The sequence below is a fragment of the Camarhynchus parvulus genome, chromosome 10 (assembly GCF_901933205.1).
Source record: "Camarhynchus parvulus chromosome 10, STF_HiC, whole genome shotgun sequence".
NCBI classification, from domain to species: Eukaryota; Metazoa; Chordata; class Aves; order Passeriformes; family Thraupidae; genus Camarhynchus; species Camarhynchus parvulus.
The window spans coordinates 3,844,766-3,867,966 of NC_044580.1; the positions used below are offsets into that span (position 1 = coordinate 3,844,766).

At 50.3% G+C, this 23,201-nt stretch overlaps 1 protein-coding gene across 4 annotated transcripts in view; it reads left to right on the forward strand.

Moving 5' to 3' along the window:
- Nucleotides 1–23,201, forward strand: part of LINGO1 (leucine rich repeat and Ig domain containing 1) — a 156,402-nt gene that overhangs the window by 78,683 nt on the left and 54,518 nt on the right. For 2 of the 4 annotated variants that reach the window (XM_030955523.1, XM_030955524.1), the window contains 2 exons: nucleotides 14,463–14,599; nucleotides 18,928–19,013. The gene's annotated coding sequence lies outside the window, so the exon portion shown is untranslated. The remainder of the gene's footprint in view (nucleotides 1–14,462; nucleotides 14,600–18,927; nucleotides 19,014–23,201) is intronic. The other 2 variants (XM_030955526.1, XM_030955527.1) reach the window with 1 other exon arrangement.

Sequence of the window (23,201 nt, forward strand, 5' to 3'; positions counted from 1 at the left end):
TTTCCCCATTGGCTGAGGTACTTGAGAGGTACAGACTTGCCAATACACCTGATACCAAAGATTCCCCTCTAATGTATAACCCTCCCTTTTAATTTTTAACTCTTATAGAATTTGGGGGTTTTCTTCCCCATTGTTTCTTTCATCTTTCAATGTCTAATTTCATTTATCAGCAAACCTAAAGTTTATTTGTAAAGGCAAATGTCTTTTTCTATTCACCAATCAGAATCCTTCCCATTGTTTCTTTTATCTCCCAGTGCTGGTTTTATCTACCAGCAGACCCACAGCTTGTTTGGAAAGACAAATCCACTATTCCTCTCAGGGTGACGAAGGTGAAAAGTTCTGACTAAGGTCTTTGATGTTGTCTTATGTTCTCTCTGGTGTTGTTTCAATTCTTTATTTGTGTGGTGGTTTGTTGTTCTAGGGGTTTTCTCTAGGTAATCCTTTTCTGCTAAGTCTTATGGGAGTTTCATATTTGCTTATTAGGTGATGTAATCTCCTTCATGGTCTCGGGTGGTTTGCCATCTTAGATGAGAGTGGGAGCAGTGGGGATTCACATAACTACAAACTTCTAACAAGTAAGGGGGACCTTATACAACTATAGAACATTGAACAATCAGCTAAGAGGGATTTACATATCTATAGAACATTCAACTAACATTGGAACTTTATATTAACTTCTTCAACAATGAACTTTATATTTATATTTATATTGGGTCTGCTGGTAGATAAAACCAGCACTGGGAGATAAAAGAAACAATGGGAAGGATTCCACTGATTGATGAATGGAAAAAGATATTTGCCTTTACAAATAAACTTTAGGTTTGCTGATAAATGAAATTAGACATTGAAAGATGAAAGAAACAATGGGGAAGAAAAACCCCAAATTCCATAAGAGTTAAAAATTAAAAGGGAGGGTTATACATTAGAGGGAAATTTTTGGTATCAGGCGTTTTGGGAAGTCTGTACCTCTCAAATACCTCAGCCAATGGGGAAAAAACCCCTAAATTCCACAAGAATTAAAAATTAAACGTAGGGTTATACATTAGAGGGGAATCTTTGGTATCAGGTGTATTGGCAAGTCTGTACCTCTCAAGTACCTCAGCCAATGGGGAAAGAGAGAGAAGGGAAATGTGGCTGCGAAATTAGGATAAAAAGGAAGCTGTGTGCTCCAAAAATCTGAGAGATCCCAGGGGAATGCCCCATGGCCTCTCCCTTTATTAGAATAAAGCCAGAAAGGACTCCTCTGTCTCCTTTTTGGACATAAACCTCTGGTGTTTGTGGATTAATTTTCCTAATAACATCAATTCCTTCAACAATGTATTCTCTACATCTGTGGTCCCTGCACTCAGTGCTGGGCTTGGCCAAGTGGAGCCAAGAAGGTGATGATGTGGCTCCTGGGACATGGCACTGTCACAGCTGAGGGATGACAACTTTCCCAAGCAAAACCATCTGGTGTGACAGGGAGGGCTGAGGGTTTGCTTTCGCCATCTTCCAGCAAGGAAGAAAAACACCATTTTTGTCAGGCAGACCCATCTCTGCTCCTTCCAGCTGTGGTCTCTAGTGATCTGAAGGGCAGGGATGTGTCCCTGAAGTCTGTTGGGATTTGGCTCTTTGCTGACATGATACAGCTAATCCCTGTAGAGGGGGCCCGAAGGGGTTAAGTTTTTTTCCCTTTCTGCATATGTGTGACTCAAATGAAGATTTTTTTTTTTCCAAACAAAAATTTTTCATTGCCATCTGTCACTAATGTCAAGGCACTCCTTTGCCCAGATCCATTTTTTATAAAGAAAAAATAAAAATTTAACATTATTTTAGAAAACTCTGAGTACATGTTGCCAGAGCAGTGATATGTTCCCTTCTCCTGAAGATGTTGCAGTGTTAACTCTTGGTGTTCATCCCCAGGGCTTCCCCACCTTTGCCCCCACTGGGCAGCTCTGCCTCCTTCTGTTGTCTCCTGGGGTCTTTCTGGCTGCTGCTTCTTTATTTCTGTCTTTTATTATTTCTACCTCTGGGTCGGGGTCTTTTTTTGGGCGTGTTTTGGTATTTACACAGAAGCTCAGGACAGAGAGCTCAGCTGGCAGGAGTCAAGCTCATTGCTCGCAGCTGCTGTTGCCCTAATTGCCCTAATCATCCTAATCATCCCCACCTGCTCAGAGCCCTATTTAACCTCAGGACTGGCCCCTTCATCCTCTTCCAGAGCTTCATGGTGGGAGGATGTGTGTTCTTGGGCTCCAGCCTGTGGGTTTTGGGGCCTCGTTTGTTGCTGTTGGGGAACCTGGCTGCAGCTCCCACCTCCTCCTGTTGTTTTTGGAGCCATGGGCATGTGCCCCATCACAGAGGGCACCCTCTGCTCCTGGGCTGCCCCCCGTGACAGGACAGCTCCTGCTGCTCTGGGGACACGTTTCTGCCTCCAGCTGGTGAGTTTTGGCCCCACAGTAGGGGAGCTCCTGCTGTTGGAGCCTCTGTCTGTGAGAAGGGTTCACTCCTGGGGCTCCCCATTGCCTGGGGAGTGGGCAGAGGGAGTGCCAGTGTTACACAGAGGGGGAGTCCTGCTTTATTTTGTGTAAGGTGGCTTTGCTGGACAGGGGTTGAGAAAAGGCTGGGAGGAAGCAGGTGTGCTGTCCCTGCTGCTGCATGCTCTGCTTGCCCTGCTGCCTGCCAGCAGGGCTGGTTTTTCCTTTCATTCCCCTCAATGCCTTGAGGGAGGCCTGGACTTAGTCTCCTCTTACATCTACTATGAAAAACGCCAATCACTTATTTTTACAATTTTAAAAGTTTAACAGTAATAAAAGGGTTATAAAAATAGCAGTATAATTAGAGTAATAATAATTTGGACAATTTGGATTAGGACAATCTGAGACAATAGAAACAAAGAGTTATGGATGTCTGGGTACCTTTTTCTGAGCAACATAAGCCTGAAAAAGGACCCACGTTAACAGAGGATTAACCCTTAAAAGCAACAGCCTGTTGCATATTCATACACCTCATACATGATGTATAAATTCCATTCAAACACAGGATTCTGTGTGGTCAGTGTCAGCTTCTTCCTCTTAATCCTAATGGTGTCTTCAGGGCTGAGCAAGGTGGGAAGAAGTTGATTTTTTCTGGTAATAGAGCAATAAATTCTCTTCCTCTGAAAGATTTAGGTGTCCTGTGGCTGCTATCTGGTGCAAGTACCTCATTCTTTTCTTAAAAAAATATCCCACATACATAGTTTCTATTATAACATTATGTTATAATCTAAAACTATATTTGACACACTACTTAAGAGAATTAATACAGCATAACTTCCTAACATAACACATATAATATTTATTTTAATATTTGCAAAAAGCCAATTGTAAAATATGCATTTTTCACATCTACCAAAGATGGCTAATAATTACCTTGGGTAGCTGCCTTCTCTATCCGTGTGTGTGTGTGTGTGCCAGAGGCTCTGGAAAATTATCTCTGTGCTTCCCCTACCTAAGCAGCAGCCTCAGGGCTGTGGCAGCAGTCAGGGCATTTCTGCAGCCTTCCTGCTGGCCTCTGTGCTGTAGCAGCACAGCCCTGCCTTGTGCTTTCTTGTGGTTTTCATTGGAGGCTCTGTGCCAGGGTGGCCAGGTCCCCTTGCAGCAGCAGCTGGTGTGTTTGGGAGCAGGGATGGCTGTGGTGCATCCCCAGGGAGCCTGCAGCAGCAGGAGCTCTGCCTCAGGGGGTCCCTGGGCAGCAGGTGCTGGTGGGTGTGCAGCTTGTGCTGGCTCAGGAGTGTTCCTGTCCTGCTCCAAGCACCCTCTGGAGAGGGCTCTCTCAGCCTCCATGTCTCTGACCTTTCCAGTGTCGTGCAATAGCATTGGCTGTGGAGCTGCTCGCTGTCTAATGAGCCTGTGGGGATTGGGGGGAAATGGGCAGCCAATAAAAATATGGAATATTGAAAAGGTCAGAGCTATTTGGTGGGGACACAATAACTCACCAAACTTCTCGGGCGTTGCATTTCTGGCTGCCAGCCCCTGGTGTGTGCCTGAGTGCAGGGGCTGTGGGCTTGCAGCTGGCTGGGGGCTGCATTGCATGTGCTCCTGGGGCAGGGCTGAGCTTTCCAGCTGTGCCAGGGCCTCTGTGGGCTGGCACATTGGCTGCACCTCTGCAGGAAGGGCTGGAGAAACACTTGTACAGAAGGAGCCTTCAGGACTTGGGCATTGCTTGTATCTCTGTGGAGCGAGAGGCGAGCCTGTGGTCAGGGTGTTCTCTGGCATTGCTGGCAGGCTCCTGCCATGATTCCAGCAGCAGGGAGCTGGATGACAGGGGCCTGTTTGAGGTTGTTTCAGCGTTGTGCTCTGGATCTGTGCCCCAGGTGTCACAGGCAGGGAGCACAGACCTTGTGGAGAGCACTTGCTGGGGCTCAGGGTGCATCCCTAATTGCCAGCAGCTGAGAGTGCATTCCGAATCAGCTGTGACTTTCCTGTGCCCCTCCTACTTGCAAGCAAGGGCAAAGCTCTCATGCAAAGCTGTGCTGATTTAGCAAACCTGTGCCTTGTGGTGGAGGGAGGAACATGCATCCAAAAGTTCCCAAACTGACTTCATTTCTCCAGTGTTAGCACCGAGGGGAGTCTCCCCTCTCTGTCTCTGACCCCTTTTAGTCCTCAGCTCTGTCCCAACACATCTGTCAGCTTGTCCTCTGCCACAGGCTGCTGGCTGGGGGAGACCTCACCTCTCCAGCCAAGGTGCCTCTGATGGCCTCTCTGGTGGCAGAGCAAGGCCAGTGATCTTGCCATATGCCAGGTGCCACGAGCAGAGGGAGAAAAAGGTCTTTTAAAAGCCATCACACCATTTCACCTTACCAAAGTTGTCATGATGATGCTACACTGAGGGCTTTGTGACAGCCCTGTGCCCCAGTGCTGGCTACTGGGAAATACCATAGAGCACTTTGTGCAGCCCCCTTTCCTGTAGGCAGGAGGCATTTGGAAATGACAACTCATTGAGCTTAACAGTAAAAATTTAAGTTCTGGGAGTGAAACCAGAGCAGTAGGGGGAAAGTGCATGTTGGTGCCAGGATTGAGCACTGGCACAGCAGCAGATCTCACCCTTGATGCTGATTCTTCTGCAGACTCTGTGCTCAGCAGTTGTGACTTGGGCAAGTTTCTGGCAGAGGAGACAATGCTTTGTGCTGCTTTCTTTGGTTAGATGTGATGGTTGGATTATTCTGTGGGCTCCCCACAGCTGTGTGCCCAGCTCCTGTGTGTGCCCTGACCCCAGCTGTGGGCACTGGGGATGTCTGCCCAGCCTGGTGTTTTTTACAGCCCTTGGCTTTGTTATTCCAAGTGTTGGTGTGGTGTCCTGGGGACAGTCTGTGTGATGTGTAGTTCAGTAAATATGTAATGGGGTCTTTTAGGGCTTTATTGCTTCTATGCAGCACTAAATGTAATGCCATTTAGAGAGCTCTGGCACACCCATCAGCAGCTCAAGTGGAGCAAAGGAAGGATGTTCTTCCTCTCCAAGCCCATCATCTTCCCCACTTGATGCTCTCAGCCTTGATATAGTGGTCTAAAGGTGACAACTTGTCTCTGTGAGCACTCTGAAAAGCAGGCAGTGGGATCATTAGAAATGACTGTGGATTGGCCCTGTTTTAAAAGGGAGCAAAATATTTGGCCAAAGTCCCATTGGAGCGTTTTCAGCTATTGTGAAAACCTTCTGCTAGACAACTTGTTTCTAGAGTTCCTACCAGAATTGGGCTGTTGGGTTCCAGATCACCTCTGTGAGGAGCTGCAGGTGCTCTGTGGGGCTTTAGCCAGCCTAGGAGGTGTCACCAGGCCTTAGCTGAGTGTTGGACGGGGTTGGAAACACTGCCTTGCCTGGCATTCCCCTGCTTCAGGGCAGGACTTGGCTCTTGTTCCTCCCTGTGCCCATCTTGTAGGCTGGTCCTGGGCAGGGCTGCTGCCCAAGAGCAAAGCCTGTTCTGTGGTGAGCCTTGTGCCCCTGTCCCACCCCCAGCACTGGGGGCTGGGACTCCCCTGTGGATGGGTGCTCCCTCTGGCTTGTAGGGGTGCTGTTATTCTGGATTGGCACCTCAACAGTTTGGGCCCCTGGCACTTAATAACTGCAGTACCTAATTTTAGTGTAATGGCACTCATTCAATCTGCTGTTCCCAGAATGTGCAAGTGACATAAATTAATGTTACACGGAAAAAGTCAAGTTTTTAGTGTGAGATCAATAGATCATAATGTGGTGATATTTGAAAATACATCTTATTAGCAGTTCATATTTTGGCACTTTCCATGGATTCCCACGAGCTCCCTTCCCTGCTGCCCTGGGGAGCTGCTGTGCATGTGGTTGCTGACAGCATCAGTAGTCCTGTGAGATGATGCTGCCTGTGCTGGATGTCACTTTGTGGCTTTTATCCCTTGGGAAATGAATGGAAAGAGGTTGGAATGCTGTTGGTCGCTGCAGGGCAGAGGCAGGAGCCTTTGGCATCTTGCAGCAGTTATGAGAGGAGCTTCTTTCTGAGCTGGCTCAGGGTGCCCAAGCAGGCAGACATTGCCTGGTGCTGTTGTGAACCAGCATGAAGAGAAAACTGAGGTAGGCTGGGAGCCCATGGCTGCTCTCCTGTCCTGGATGAAGGCAGAGCTTCACTGGGAGGATGCTGAGCACACTTGTGTGAGCTGGGCTGTGCCTCTGGGTAGATGAGCAGAGGCTTTGAGCTTTCAGAGCCCAAACAGCACCATTTACCTGCACTGAGGAGGAAAAGTAATGTGAGGGCCCCCCCCATGACAGGGCACGGCTTTGCCGCAGCACAATCCTTCTCAGCTCCTGGGGCCTCTGCAGAGGTGTTTGACAGCTCCAAGTGACTTCCCTGAGGCCAGGGCTCAGGGTAAAGGCTGGCTGTGTTCTGTCTGGGGTCTCCAGTTACTCCTGTGCTTGTCTCCTCCTCCCCACGTGCAGGAGATGGTGCTGGGTTGATTTGTTTGCATGAGTCAGGCTCTTTGGCAAGGGGTTCAGAGCTGAGTTTTGCAGCCAGCTGTAAAAATATCCCTCGAGGGCATGTGCACTGCACCTCTCCCCTCCCAGCCTTGTGCTGCTTCCTCCTCCTCGGGAGGAAGCTAATCTCCTCTGCAGAGCTCACCATCAGAGCAGATTAGAGCAGCTCCCAGCTCCTCTGGTGCTGCAGAGGGATTGCCAGGATCAGAGGTTTGGGCTGGAGCTGTGGGGGATGATCCCTCTTTCTGTAAGCCTGGGTGGGAAAGGTGCTGTGCAGTCATTCTGCACCGGTGGAATGTGCTGGAGAAGATGCACTTCCCTCTGGTCCCCAGAGCCAGCAGAGCTGTGCTGGGCTTTGCTCAAATGGAAGATGCTTGTGTACACTTCTGTAAGCAATGAAGTGACTCAGGTTGCCCACTCAGTCTTCTCTTTCCACAGACTGTTCCCAGAGTCCCTCCGGATGTGTCTGAAGCATCCTAAATAAGACCTGAGCGCTGTGCTCCGAGGTGGAGCTGCTCTGAGCTGCTCAGAGGAAAATAGGCCACTGCTTTCCTCACACAGGCAGGCATTTAAAGAGCCTGTGAGGGAGGAGTGTAGGCTTGTGGCTAAATCAGAAGTGAGGAGCTGTCCCCTCCTTTGGCACCTCACCTGCCTTCCATGAAATGGGGCCACTGGGAAGCCAGGCTGCAGGCTGGCTGGCTTTTTTTTGGTAGCTTGCTTGGTGGCATTGGCTTTGTGGGTCGCTCCCAGCACCCAGCAGAAATCACTAGGGAGAAACAGCTCACTTTTTGCCTCGCCTTTCCAACCAGAGTTTCCAAAATGGCTCAGGTTTTTCACTTTTCTCCCAGAAAAATCAACAGCAAAACCTGCTTGCCTGAAGTGGGATTAGGCAATTGCCCTTGCAGGAATCCCAGCCTTGCTCCCCTGATCCTTTCTTCAGCCAGTTGCCCAGGCAAAGCATCTATCTCTGTCTTCCAACCTGAGAGGCTGTCTCTTCACTAATTAAATGAGGAATATCACCTCTTTATAATTGTCAGTTGATTTCAAATTAAAAAGGGACCTGTCGGACCAAGAAGAACCTCATCCTCCCTCTGGGGACTGCCTTCCTTTTTATTTAAGTTTTTTTTCAGGCTGATAATTCCATCTGAAAGTCTCCTGTGATACTGTGGTAACCCTTGGATGCTATTCAAGTGCATCCTGGCCCCTGGCGTGTGCTCATTGCCTCCTAATTGCTCTAAATAAGTTGGGAATGATGAAATTAAAGTGCCATTGATATGAGGCAGCCCTGGCACGCTGCAGTTACAGGCATGTGAGGGATGTGGACAGATGGGGAGATGTTAGGATAATAGGTATTAAATGCAGATTTTACCCTGTTTGGGATCCCCATCTAAGCACAGTTCAACCTCTTGGTGCAGCAGGTTTGGCAGCTCCTGTGCTGGTGCCCCAGCTGAGCATTTGGCATGGGCTGGGGATGAGCAGGACATAAACCTGTGTGACCTCCCTGAGTTTCTGAAGGGCTCCTGGGTAGTGGACTCTCCAGGAACAAGGACATGCAAGATAACCCTGAGTTCACACAATGTTCCCAGTCTGTAAATCCTGGGCTGCTCATCCTTTGGGTAATGTGGTTCAAGCTGAAGCAATAGATGTGGGGTGCTGGATGTGCTCTGATTCTTTGAATAGGGCTTGTTCTCTTCGTCCCCTTCATCTGTAATTTTGGAGTTGGGATCAGGTTTCAAACCTGAAACAGCTGAGTTTGGGGTTCTGGTGTTGAACCAGAATGGGTAGCCCCCTGCCCTGGCCTGCAGGAAAGCTGGGCTGACATTCCAGTGAGCCTGGGATCAGCATTCCCTGCTCCTGACCCTGCCCTGGAGTGGGGACAGCACTAGCAGGGGATGTGTGCCTGGGCAGAGGCTGGGAGGAGCTGCTTGGTGTCATTCAGTAGCTGCTCTTGTGCTCTGCTCACCTGGAAATGTTGCTGCTTTTAGTGTCCTTGGCTCTGAGAGAAAACAGACTATTTTTGGCATGTGTAGTCAAAGGGGGAGAACAACACTTGCTGGCTGGTGGTGCTGCAGTGTCCCATTGCAGCAGAGGGGCCTGGATGAGACCTGACTCCAGATCTTCAGCAAAGGCAGGTTTGTGACAATCTGTTCCCAGCCAGAATAGACTCATCACATCACCCACAGGGTGAAAGTCATCCCAGTCCAGCAATTCCCCACTCATCCCCATGACTCAGTATCCCATCCCTGATCCTGCAGCAAGAGCTGTCTGGGCATGGTACCATGATGCCCAAGGAGAGCATCTTGCCCAAAGCAGCCCATTTTTGGGGCATACAGGGGTGGCTGGTCCCAGAGCTGCAGGTGAGGATGAGCCTCATCAGTCTGCAGGCACTTTCATAGCTTTACAGGTGTGCTTGGTTTGGTGATTGTGCAGTTAATAGTTTTCTGAAGATAGATGGCAGGTACAGCACAGCAGTTTGCTTTCCAAAAAAATGCCAATCATTCTAATCACTTGCCTAAGATTTGGGTCAGGTCCAGCCACCTGGCTTTCGATAATAACTCTCCCAAATCTTCTTGAGCTAGTCTTGTGTAGCATTGGCATTCTCAGGACAGTTGAAATGGATGGGAGGTGCTCTGACATGGCAGCCAGCTGGCCTCCAGGATGGATGGCTGATTGCAAAGTGATGGAAAGTTACATTTGCTCAGTCTGAGCCAATTCTATTCCTGTCCCTGGCCTTGGCTGTGACTTTGGCTTCCCCGTGGCTCATCGGATGCTCACCCTGCGACGTGCTCACCTGGAGGCTTTGGGTTGAGATGGCAGGATCCCTTGCTCTGGGCAGCCCTCCAGGCTCAGGACTCATCTATCAGAGGAGTTCAAGACCTCTGAATTCTACCTGTTGCACATTTAAAGGCCAGAGGAGCAGATTTATGACTGTGGTCTGACCTGCTCTGGAACAGAAGCCAGAACTTGTCCCTGGCTGATTGCTTTGTCAAGTGTAGCAGCTCTGGGCACGTGGTTCCCAAAGACAGGGGAGCTGCAAGGTCTTGGCTCTGCTGGCAGGCAGCAGAGGTCTCCAGGAGGCTCCCATCTGTTCCTAGCTGGGCTGTTTGGAGTAATCCCTTTGAGTGAGGGGTGCTCCCAGAGTGCCTGGGCCTGTGTGGGGTGTCACTGCCTGATTGCACAGAGGCTCATGGGCACTGCCTGGGCTGGTCCTGGTGCCTGAAAGTTCAAATCTCCCCAACACATGGCACCTCCAAGCAAACAGGAGTGGTTATAGTGGCTGTAAATCCCTACAGGCAGGAAACCCCAGTGTTTGGAGGGATTTAGGTATAAATTAATTCAGTTAACTTTCTCAAAAGGATCTGTAAGCTGCAGGGTTGTCAGCATGATGCCAGTTGTGCTTTCTGGATGGCCAGTCTCCCTGGGACCCAGCACCCTGAAGTGCCCTGCTTGTGTTCAGGGGTGTGCTCCCACCCTGTGCTGCTGCTCCCTCTGCCCCCAGTTGCAGCCCCTCTACAGCTGAGCTCCCAATGCAGCACATGGAATCCTCAGCAGAAGCCAAGGTGTGTGCTGTGACCTTGAGATCCATTCCCAGTGAATCTTTTTCTCCTCATCTTTCTTTCATATCTGTCAGATCATCTCTGCTCTTCCTCTGCTTTCCCTTCCCTTGGCCCCTTCCAGGAGGTGCTGCCTTGGGCAGGAACAGGTCTGTGCCAGCTCCCACCAAGAGCCATCCCTTCCCTGCATGGCTGAGCTCAGTACAGGACGTCCCTGGACCTGCAAGGAAAAGCTCCTGGTGACTTCCATCAGGAAACAAGCTGGGTACTTCCACAGGGCCATGGAAGAGGGGGAGCACAGGGCAGGGCTGGCTCATCTGTGCCAGCGCACTGGGTTTTGGCCTGGGCTGAAATTGGCTGTTCCTGCCCAGCACAGAGGAGGAGGAAGGAGCAGTGCTGGGTGGAAAGCCCTGGTGAGCTGGGCTTGTCATGGGTGTGGGAGGAGGGAAGGAGCAGTGCTGACTGTTCCCAGGAGGAGCCACAGGAGCTGTCATCGTGTGTCACCCCCTTTTTGGCAGCCCCAGCCTGCTTGGCCATCAAGAGCAGTTAAAAAGGCTGAGCAGGCACCAGGACTTGTTTTGCCACCAGAAACTGCTTGATGCTGTAGGCAGCTCTGCCTTGTTGGTCTGTGCCATGCACACTCTGGGCAGGGATTGGTCTGGGAGTTTATTTGGGGAGCAAATCCCTTGGAGTGCTGCCCTGGTGGTTGTGATGGTGCATTTGTTGCATGAGAACTCTGCTAATTGGGCCAAGCTTCAGTGTTTTGTGGGCTTTGCATGCCCTCCAAGCAGGGCAGTCTCACCCCTGGCTGGCACTGGGCAGAGCAGGCTGCTCCTGGTCCCCACTTGCCACAGGTGCCCAGAGATGTGCTGGCATTGCTGGGCAGGGCACTGGGTGGATAGAGGGACTCAATTCCCATCTCAGTTCCTTGTGGCTGAGATTTCTCTCAAAGAGCCTTTCACCCAGAGGTGAAGTCACTCACCATGGCCACCTTCAGCAGCTGCTTCTGCATTGTGGGTTGTAAATGTCCCCTTAATTTAGTGCCTGCAGTGCACTAAAGCAGCAACCTTAGCACAGCCTCTGCATAATAACCAGAGAGGCTCTAGATCCTGAGCTCTGACACACTCTCCTTGACTGCTGTAGTCCCAGGGGCTGCTGCCTCCTTTACCCTGGGTGCCTCAGCCTCCCCACCACATGCTTTTGAAAGATAACTCCCTGTAAAATAGAGAGATTTAGTCTAGTCCAGCTGGGCAGGCCAGTCCAGGCAGTAATGCACTCACATCCTAAAGGTTTCAATTCTTTTGGCTAAACTTCCTGGTGAAAGGTGGTTTTTTCTCCTTCATGAAAGAGGATAACAGCTCTGACCTTGAGGAGAGAAATGAGGGTTCAGAGTTCTTTTCTTTTTTTTTTTTTGTTTCTATTTTTCTTGCAAAATATTCCAGTTGAGAGGAATTTTTTGCTTAACCAATTTATACCCAGTAGATAGATTTATTCAGTTCAGCTACCAGCCACAAGAAAGCCTTGTTATTCCCTGTGGTATGTGGGGCTTTTTTTCCCCTCAATACTCATAAATACTCTTTGCTAAATATGAGTTTTTACTGCTTGAAGCAGGAGGGACCAGGTACTCCTGCCCTGTTTTGATGCTGGAGGAATCAGCCTCCTGTGCTGCCTTGACCCTGCGTAACCTGAGTGGTGCTCGAGATTGGTTGTTAAATATCCTTCTGTCTCCCCATGCCTGATCCAATTCTGCTCCCTTGTTATTTCCAGCTCTCAGGGGTAAAGGATCTGCACTAAATTACTTTTGTGAACATCCTGGAACCAAGAGGTGATTTGGAGGCAACACTTCCGAGTCCCACCTGGCTGCTACTTCCCATGCCTCTGCTCCCAGCCAGCACCCTGCTGTCCTGGCTTTTAGCAGGAACTGGGCAAAAAATGTTTCCTGGTTTAGCATCATTGTTTCAAGGGAGAAGAGGAAAATGTGGAGGTTTGGTTTGAAATTATTTGAGTGAACGTGGCAGAAATGCAAGGACTTGACAGCAGAGTTGGTTTAGATTGGGGTAGAAAAGAAATGAGGGGACTTAAAATGAAAAGTGGGCTCAGAGGGAGGGGAAAAAGCAATGTTTCCTTTCAAACACATAAAACCTGGCTGCTTTGATGCTGATGGAGCACTTGATACTCTTTGTGAAACCATTCCATGTGACAAAGCCAATTTTCCAGGCCAGAATTGTTGCTGGTGGGTTTGGCTGTGGTCGCTCCTTGTACCCTGGTGCCTGCCTCAGTTTCCCTTCGTAGAATCACAGAGTGTTTTGGGTGGGAAGGGACCTTCAAGGACAGCCCCCTATCATGGGCAGGGACACCTTCCACTAGACCAGGGCACCCCAAGCCATGTGCAGGCTGGCCTTGGACACTTCAGGGATGGGGCAGCCAGAGCTGCTCGGGGCAGCCAGAGCTGCTCTGGGCAGCCTGTGCCAGGGCCTCCCCACCCTCACAGGAGAGGATTCCTTCCTAATATCTAATCTCTTCTTCCCTTGTCTGTAGTTTTTCCATGAGGTTTGGGGCTCTTTAGCTGCCTCATCCCTCCCTTCACCAAGGTGGGCTGGTGCAGGGGACACACATGGTGCTGGCAGCACCTCCCTTGCTCGAGAGATTTAATTGAGATCTCCAAACTCATTGCAGTGGTGAGCCCGAGGCAGCATCCCTCCCCTCAGAGGCAGCTCTGTCTCTCTGTTTTTAGTTTCTTTGGAGCTCAGATTCTCGGCCTCCTTACCTCTTACCTCTCCACTGGTGCAATGTTTTAGGAACAGATGGGCTTAATTTCCGATTGCCACCCCCTGAACTTGGGAGGAGGCTTGAGTTTGGAGCCAGTCTGCCTCTTGTTCCATGTGAGTCCATCCAGCAGGCTCCTGCCTGCCCTGCCCCTGTGGCCATGGAGCCAAGGACCCGGCAAATTGCCCTCTCTGGGATGAGAGAGGCTCTCAGAAGGAAGATTTTCCCTCTCAGTGGATAAATCCATCTCCATGTTACCTTAGCAGTGGCAGCAGCTGAGCATCTTCTTATGGGTTGATACTGCTGAGATGCTTAGTCTAAGCTCCATCTAATCCTCTTTCAGGGAGCTATCAGGCTGGTGATCTCCTACAAACAGGTTTTCCAACACCAGCCTTGGTATTTTGTGGTTTGTGATCGTGCTGGAAGGGTGATGGTCCTGCTGCACCTCTGCTGCTGCTCCTGAGCTGAACCAGAGGTGAAAGGGAAAAGGAAATGAACCTACAAGTTTCTAACCTGAGCTCTGGTGGAGTTTGGATTTAGGTGTCTACTCCTGCTTTTATAGGGTTTTGTGGCATGTGGTTTCCTTATCCAACTTCTTGTGGAGCATAAACAAGATTTTTATAACTGATTTTGTGTTGGATTAAAGCTTTGGGGTGGTTTTTTTGAGAGCAGGGAGCAGTGGCCAGGGGTGGGAGTGAGCAGTCCCTGCTGGAGAGGGCAGATCCTTGGGCACTGCTGCTGATGCCTTAAGGAGCTGGAGCAGAGGCTGGATGGAGTTAAGGGGAATAAAGTGGAGATTTATTGAAGTGCCCTCAAAGGGCACACCCTGGCAGTGCCCAGATGGCTCCAAGATGGAAGCAAAGGAGGGCTTGGTCATGAGATCTCACATTTTTATAAATTTTAGTCCATTTGCATATAGGAGTTAACTGTCCAATTAACAGCTTCAAATGATGAAGTTTCATCCTCCTTGCTTGCTTGCCCACCCTCCTCTTTTCACACTGTTTATGCTTTGGGCCTGAAGTTTGAAGAGTCTCCAGTCCTTGAGTCTCCAGCTGGAACAGGATTGTTTTGTCTCCAGCGCCCTGTGAAAAGATCCCAGTAACACTAAATGTAAAGCTCAAGCTGCACACCAGAACAGAACAGAAGAACCCCAAGGTATCACTGACGCTGTCCCTTCCTCCTGTCTTGCAGGGCTGTGTGTCTGGGGCTGAGCCAGGTGCCCCCTGCTCCGTGCTGGGTCCCATGAGACGGGCAGGACCCCCCTGTCCCCCGGGGCCGCAGCGCCCGGCTCTGCCCCCCCAGAGGAGCTGCAGAGAGCTGCTGCCACGGTGAGTGCTGGCCTCTGGCTTCCCTTTGTGAGTCCTGCCTCTGGCTGTGCTTTCCCAGGACACCCCCCTGCAGAAGGACCTGCTCCAGGGCCCTGTTCCTGCTGACTCCGTGTGCATCTCGGCTGCAGCAGGGTCACAGCGTAGGGCACCTGTGCCAGCCTGCAGAAAAATGCTCTGAGGGAACAGCTTATGCACCAAAAAAATTCAGGTTTCAGTCAACAGACTCAGCTCACGAATTCAGGTTGTATTTAGCAAGTGGCTTTGGCTGGGGAAAAAAAAAAAAGTGAAACACTGAAAAGTTTGATTTTGACATTTTCAAAATGAAACCTTTCAGCCATCTGTTTCAAGATGACATTTCATTTTGATTTTTTTCTAGGGGTTTTTTTTTTTCCCAGGGTGGAGGGGAAGCCACCTACAAACAAAATGAAAGCTTCACTTCAGCCCAAACAAAATGTTTCATTCAGCCCCAAATTATTACTGCAGCTTTAAAATTTGGCAAAGAAAAAAAAATTACTTTGGTCATCCTGAATGACTTTCTTTTCTCTGTTTAATCACCAGGACAAAAGAGAAGCGTGTGAGGGAGTGGGAGCTGTGGGCCCATGGCAGGCAGCGCTGGGGGTTTGTGAGTGGGAGCTTGGGAAGAGCCTGTGGTGGCAGAACATGCTGTACCAATGACTTTGGTGATGGCAGAAGCCTGTGGGAGCCAATTTTAGCTACAGCAGAAAGCTCGTGCTGGAGAGGAGAGTGTGCTGTGCTGAGCCCACCTGGAGCCAGCCCCTCCCAGGCTCTGGGGGTGGCCCCAGTGTCCAGAGCTGTGCTCGGTGCCAGAGGTGAGAGGCAGGTCTCACCCAGTGCCATTCCCTCCCTGCAGAGCCGAGTGTGCCTGTTACCTGCTTTCCCATCTGCTCTTTGGGGAAGCCCACTTTGGGGACATACATGGCAAGCAGAAGGGACCTTCTGGTCTGCCCAGAACCTTTTTGTAGCTCTCTTTGAACAGGAGAAATCACTCTGGGGATGGAGGAGAGCAGGAAGGGACTGGGGGGGAGATCAAGCCCCTGTGGGGCTGCTTGGGCTCCTCTCAGCCCCCTGATGGCAGGGAGGAGGTGATCTGACCCATATCCCAAATCCCATCATGGCTGGCACCTGGGTAGCACTTCCACCACCCAGCTCAGCTGAAACTACCCAGCTGGAGCAAACAGCTGTGCTTTTCATTTTCCTCACCCTCTCCACCCCAGTCTACCCCAAATGTGACCCTTCCCAGCCACACAGAACTCTGGATGTGGAGGAAAGTGCTGGAAGGGGGCTGTGCTTGGTGGGGGCTGCTGGATTCCTTGGATGGGGCTGTGCTGGCTCATGCCCTGGGTCAGGAAGGAGCAGTGGAGGCTGAACTATAGAAGGAGAATAGGAAAACCCCAAAGTCATGCCATAAACAAAATGTGTGCAGCAACACAAGGGGCTGCAGGAAGGCTTCCTGGGCTGGTTTCCTGGGAGGAGTGTGCTGCTGGCACATCCTGGCTGCCCGCAGCCTGGCTGTGCAGGACTCCCACTCCAGCAGGAAGGCTCAAACATTGCAGGCAGGTGTTTGGGAGCATGGTGGGACAGCAGGTGTTCAGGATCTGCTCACACGTGCTCCCGTGCTTCTGTCAGCACTGGCTCCCTGCTGAAGTGCTGGGGGGTTGCTGCCTTTGTTGCAGAGGAAAAAACCTGGCTGTTCAGAGGTAGGTGAGATCAGAAGGGATCATGGTTGCTGCAGGTCTGAAATCCGTGTCTGCCCTTGTTTGGAGGGAAGCTGGTTGTGCCCAAGCCTCTGTTGGCTGTTTTGCAGGTGGCTGTGACCCCAGGGTGTGAGTGGCAGTGCTGGAGAGGGTGGCAGGACCTTGTCCCTGTGGGTTTATCCCAGAGGGAATCCCTCCACCCTGTTTGGGACAGTCTTTCCCCAGGCCCTTACTGGAAGCCTCTGGAATTGTGTCCCTCTGGGTTTGCATTTACTGTTCCCACCTTCCATTCTCCTTCTCTGTTTTCATTTCTCCCTCTTTTCCCCCCTTCCCTCCATCTTTATCAGTAGCTAATGAAACAAGCAGGGAGAAACCCAATTGGTACAGTAATTAAATTTACTTAGAGGGTATTCAGCTGGAGTAATGAGAAGTTTAATTCAATGATTAGTTTTTTCTCTCATTAATTAAAAATGGAACAACGGTGCAGTTACAGTGGGCTGCATTGATCCTCCTTGTGGAAAGCAGCTGATGGAGGAGGAGGAGGAAGGAAGGGGAAAGCTTCTCATTTTATCTTCTCTGGATGCTCTCCCCACACACAGATGCCTCTATTGTCCCCTGTTCCCAGCTGATCCCTTGCCCAGGTGTCCCTGAGTGACTTTAGGTGAGGGGTGCTCGGGGTGGTGATGAGGAGAGCAGTGGCACAGTTCCCCACACGGGTCCTCTCCCCAATCTGTCCCCAGCCTTTCAGTTTAAAATTGGATCTGAAATATTTGCTGTGGGTGGAAGATTGAAAAGCAGGTCCCAGCCCACAAGAAGTTTGGGGTGGGAGAGTTGTTTTCCATCCTTGCTGAACAGATTTTGATCCATTTAAATATGTTAAACTCATAAACATGTTTTTAGTCTTTTAAAATAAGTGATGTGTGAAAGCAAAAAATAAACCAAATAAGTAATTTCCCGTTTTTCCAATGCCTTCTGCAGGATCCTGAGCAGTGTTAGGACCTCAGATGTCCTTTGAAGCATGATTGGGCAGGTTCTTTTCCCCTAAAGTAGAGGCATTTGTGCTCCCAGTTTTGACACAGATGGACTTTTTTTGGTAGCATTGGGGATTTTTTGTAAGATCTGCTTATGTATGAGATCCTAAGGAGGAGTAGACAGAAATAACACCCAAAAAACCAAGGCACCATTAATTGGTGTCACACATGCTGTCTGTGCAGGAGCTGTGCACAGAAGGGGCTGGGCAGGTGAGCAAGCTCTGCCTCCCCCTCACCTGTGCCCTCCCTGCCCACCTGTCTGCCACGTTCTCTGCTGCTCTGGGGGCTCTGATGGTGAGAATCAGCCAAGGGCTGGGGCACCAGCACCTGGGTTTGAAGCCAGTGAGAGCCAAGAGCGCTCAACACCTCTGGAAGTCGATGCTTTAGCTTTTCCTGGATTATCTTGGGGGTGATAACTGCTCCAGGAGAGCTGGTGGGCAAGGGAGAGGCTCCTGGCCAGCCCAGCACTGTGTCCCTGTGCTGGGAGGACAGACAGAGTCCCGTGTGGGACTGGAGCCCCTCCAGCAGTGCTCACACCTCCTGGAGGCTCCTCTGTGCCCCCTGTCTGTGGAGTGGCCCAGGACTCAGAGAAATGGCTTTTTATGGCAAGAAAGGAGGAATACATCCCCCTGCTTTGACCTCATCTCCTGAAACAGCAAAAATTGTGCTGGGAGAGGGTGAATGTGGGGCACTTCTTCCCCCACCTGCAGGAGGGCTTCAGCTGAGCTCTTCTACCTCCAGCACATCCCAGCTGTGGTGGCAGTGGGAGGGAGCCCCAGGCTGGGTAAACTGGGGCACCCCAATGCTGCCAGCCTGTGCACCCCTCAGCTGGACCGAGCTCCTGGCATCTCTCAGGGCCCAGCCTGTTTTCCCCAGGACTTGTGGCAGTGATGTAACACAGCATCTCCAAATCCCAGCACATCTGTGGGAGAGCCCTCAGGCCCCCTGGGTCTGTGGGTGCAGTGTCCCCAGTTTGAGCCTCATTGCTGGGGTCCTGAGCTGTGAGAGCCTTTTGCAGCTCGGCTCTTTGGTGATGTTTTGCAGTTCCTGTGCTCTGTGAAGCATTTGGCTGGGATACAGGGATGCAGCCGGGGACTGAGCTGCTGTGGGGAGACTTTTGGAAGGGAAGTGTAAGCCTGTGCTGACCAGTGAGTGACATCTAGACTTGTAATCAGCTGCAGCAGTGCTTTACAACAGTGTTTTTCCAAGGGGTTTTGCATGCATGTGCTTCTTCAGAGATCACTGCAAATGATTCCCAAGTGCTCTGGCCCAAATCTGTCCTGGTAGCTGTCAGCAGATCAATGCTCTACTAAGTACAGACCTGCTCTGTTTCCGTGGGAAAATGGCTCTCTTAAGCAGTTCATTTTGGGCCTTCCAGCAGGGCCACTAAATTTCGGTAGTTGTGTTTTTCTGTCTGTTACAGCCTGATTTATAACTTTTAAATATCAGCTTGGATGAAGATTGAGCTTCCCTAAGCTCAGTTTTGAGAGGGAAAAGCATTCACAGCTTTTTAATTTCTCTCCTGCTCGCCTCTCAAATGCCAGGTTTAAAGCCCTAATTTTGGTTTCCTTTTTGCTCACAGTGCATGAGTGGAAAGCACAGGAGAGGCCAAAGCCCAGTGCACACCTGGCATCTGATCCCCCAGCATCCTGCCTTCATCTGACCCAGGTAGGTGCATGTGATGCTCACGTGCATTTGTTGTGCTGAGTCCAGGGCTGGACTGGTTTCCATTGCCAAAATTGTGGTAAAAATGTGTTTTCCTTCCCCCTTAGTCTGGGATGGCTTCCCATCCCTGCTGGTGGGGTGAGCCAGCTGTGGATGCCTGTCTCCCATCCCTGCTGGTGGGGATGGCTTCCGGCTGGGATCTGGGGCAGGTGGGAGGTGTTCAGTCAGTCCATCGTGCCTGCTCAGGGGAGTGTTTTACCAGGGGAAGAGGCCTCTAAAACGAGTATTTGGATGGTGGTGCTTTTGAGAAAGGGCTTTGTAAAGGGATTGTGTGGGTTTGCTCCAGCTCGTGTTACATCAGGGAGGGACAAACGCTGCCCACGTGGAGTGATTCAGGTGGACAGCTCGGGAATGCCGGGCAGGAGCAGTTTTATCTTCCAGGAGAGGGCGGGCGAGAGGGTCCTCCAAAAGCAGCGCCTCTGTTCTCCTTGCCCGGCTCAGCTCCTCCCCGCACTCTTGCCGGGACAGTTAAAAGAGGCAGGAGCAGCTTTGGGCTTGTTCTGCACATCCCCATCCTCAGCTGGCTCTGGGAGCTGTCAGCCTGATTCAGGAGATGCGTGAGACAGCAAACATCAGAGCTGACTGGGCTGAGGCAATTTCCCAGCATGTCAGTCCTCGAGAGAGAATAAAAAGGATCTCTCGGTGAAGAGCAGAGTTTGGTTTCCTAATGAAAAAAAAAAATTAGGATGATTCAAGCATCTTTCATCTGCCACAGCTGGGGGAGGGTTTGTTGAAACTGGATGTTGTCCAAGGTAGTAGGAGATGGAGGAGTGTGCTGGGATTTCTGTTCAACAGGAGTGGTGGCACTGGGAGGGGCACTCCTACCTGGGCAGAGCACAGGGGCTCACTGGGGGTTCCCAGGGGTGATGCTCCATGCCTGGTTCAGGAAAAAGAGAATCAGAACAGTGAAGCAGAACTCTCTCACACTCAGATATGTCATTTCTCCCTTATGTTGCTCTTTGCTCAAAGCAAAGAGCAGGCTGCATAGGCTCAACCTGGTGCATGCAAAAAAGGGACCTGTCCTTACCTTGCCTCACATTCCTGTGTGAGAGGAGCCCGTGGAAGGCATTTCCAGCTTTGCAGGGAGGTGTTTGTAGCTTGTTGTTGCTGTTTCCTGTTTTATGGTAATCAGGAATGAGCCCAGACGTCCCTCCCTGCTCCCACAGGTGCTCTGTGTGCATTGGACCCTGGGAGAAGCTGTGTGTGAAAGATGCTCCAAGGAGGAGCTCCCACTGTGTCAGGGCTGACAGAGCAGCTACAGGGACCATGGAAATAGCAGTTTTCTGTGAAAATACCTTTTCAACAGCAAGCTCTGAAGTGCATTTATTTTTAGTGATTGTCTCTTAAAACAAAATTCTGCTGGGAAATGATCCTGCTGGTTAAAGTCCTCCTGAAAATGTAAGCACCAAGAACCATCTGCTCCGTGTTTGGATTTGGGTGTTTTCTTTCAGAGTGCTCTTTGCAAAAACTGAAGGTTTTTCCTAAGAACAGTATATAGAAAATGAGGTGGGTTTGGTTTTCCTTCTGCTTTTTCCTTTGCGAAAAGGAGAAAAGTTATTTCCTAGGGAATTTGGGATAATGAGGGACATGGGTGTGTGGTGAGTTTCTCAGGCTGCTCTGTCCACCAAGCAGTGCAAGAAGGGGGCAGCCAGGCACAGCTGGGGTCCCAAACACCCCACAGACCCTTGCCCTGCCCAGAAGCCTGGAGGGGGAAGCAGGATGTGGTGCTGGGAGCAGGGATCTCAGCCTGAGCATCCAGCAGGCACAGAAGCTTTCTCCTGGAGGAGCCTGCAAACCTTGGGCTGGATGATGTGGTCAGAGGCTTTATTTAGTTCTGAGCCTGAGTGGGTTTTTAATGCATGAATTTTTAGTGTTCTAACTGAGTAGATCTTTGAACTGCTGTGGTTTCTGAGGGATGTTTCTCTTCCTCTCTGACTGCATGTGTCATAAATGCTCCCAAAAAAAACCCCATGTCCTCTCTAGCTCTGGTGATGTGGCCATGGACTTGCAGCAGGATTTCCACCAAGCCCCTGTGGAATGTTTTGGATTCCCACTATTGAAAAGCAAGTTTTGGTGCCAAGGTTACATCGAAAGCCCCACGAGCTGGGGGCACATGTAGGAGTGGCAGCAATGTTGGAGCTGTCCCCAGGGACAGTGGGGACACCAGGACCACTCTTGTCTTCAGCTGCCCCAAATGCTGTGGTTAAACAGTGGGACTGGGAGAGCTGAGAGAGAGAACTGGGCTGGAGGAAGGAGTGTCACACAGGGAGAGGTGTCTATGGTCTCTTCTGGAAGGTTGGCTTCTTCTCCCCAGTAGGGCCAAGGGAACCCTACATTTCTGTTCTGTACCTTACCTGGTTCCCACCTGGATTAAAACAGATTTCTCCTCAAACATTTCCTTCTGAGGGCTGACAAAGCTATTAAGAGATTTTTCTGTTGTTAAAAATAATTCATTAATTAATTAAAAATAATTACTAATTCTGCAAAAATCTACCAAGCCAGGCAGAGAGCCCTGCCCAAGGGTAGCACTATGAGTGCATTTGCTGGATGTCACCATCAACAAATTTGCTGTTGCTGTCACCATTTGCTGGATGTCCAGCAGCTCTGCAGAGCCCACGGGTGGGATCTTACAGAGTGTCTGATGCTCAGGGTTTGGTGGGGACCATCAGGGACTCTTTGTGGCAGGAATCTGGGCACTGTGTTTGTGACTCTGGGAGGCTTCTGAGGTTTTCCAGCAGTTGAGGCAGCTCTCCCTTGTCTTGGACTGGGAGATGATATCGTGTGCACACACAGCTTTGGGATGTCACATCAATGTTAACCACAGGGAAGAAGTGAGAGTGGAGGTGGGTGTGCATGGCAGTTTGTTTCTTTGGGTTTATGCCTTGATACTTTCTGCTTAATTGCACCCTGACATACTCCAAGGGGCAAGGAGGGGTTTTAAAGCAGCTTTAAAAAAAAATAAAATTACCTTCCATGAAATATTTAGGATAGCCTGACTGCTTTTTAAAGACTGTTCTAATTACTCCTGCAAGGCTTCCGCTTCTCCTGATCTCACTGCACATGGAGAGAGGCAGCAGGAGTGTTTGTCCTGGTTGGCACTGAGGGGCTGGGATGGTTTGTATTCACTGCAGGGAGGTGATCACTGCATTGACCTTGGAGATGGTGAGTTGGGAGTCAAGAGGGCTGCTTTGTTCCTGTGGATATTTGCTGGTGATGGACTCGGGGCTTGGAAGGGAATGGAGGCAGTTTAGTGACATATTAGGGTATATTAGGAACAAGAACAATGCCCTGGTGCACCCCATGGCTCCCTCCAGGCTGTGTCCTGCCCCCCATGGCTGTGGGGAGCACGTGGCTTGCCTGTGGAGACAGGCTGCTCTAGGAAGTGCTCTCCCAGTGCTGGGAGGTGTGATCCAAAATTAGTATCCCATTCACTTGCTCTTAGCTCTGTTAGCTCTGCAAGGCTAATAGGGCTTAAAAAAAAAAAAAGTCACTTGTCACCAAAATCAGCAGCTCTGACTCAGAACATGCAGAGGGAGCAGACTTGCTGATTAAGGCAATGTTGATGTTGTAAGTGCTCACCCGGCCACAGCAGGGCCCTGGGACTTGCCTGAAAATCTCTCTCAGAGCCTGGGAGGGGTCCTTGGTTCCCATCTCGGTGCCTAAACCACCAAGTGAGGAGGATGAAGGCGTGAACATCAAAACTAGCCAAGCCATGGAGTGTTCCCAGTGCCGTGCCATGTTCCACAATTAATCACTGCCACCCACACTCCACCTTCTCCCTTCCTTGAATCCTCCCTTGCCTGGCTGTGGAGCAGGGAATGGAAGCAGCTCCAGTTTTATGAATCAATCAAAGACAATGGCTGCTTTTGAGGGCTGCTGATTTAGAGAGCCCTTTGCAAGCATGTGTGCAGTGTGATTTCTTATCAGAGCACAGCTCTGGAGGACTTGCCAAGACGAGCTGTTCCAGCTCCCGGCCACATCCTGGGGAGACGGCCTGAGTGGTCCTTTCATCTACAAATAAAACAAACAGGAACAAAGGAGGCAATAATATTGACTTTCATCATTGATATTTCCATTTATCTCGTACAGTTACTAATAATTAGTATTTCTGTAGCTGCATGGGTATAGCTC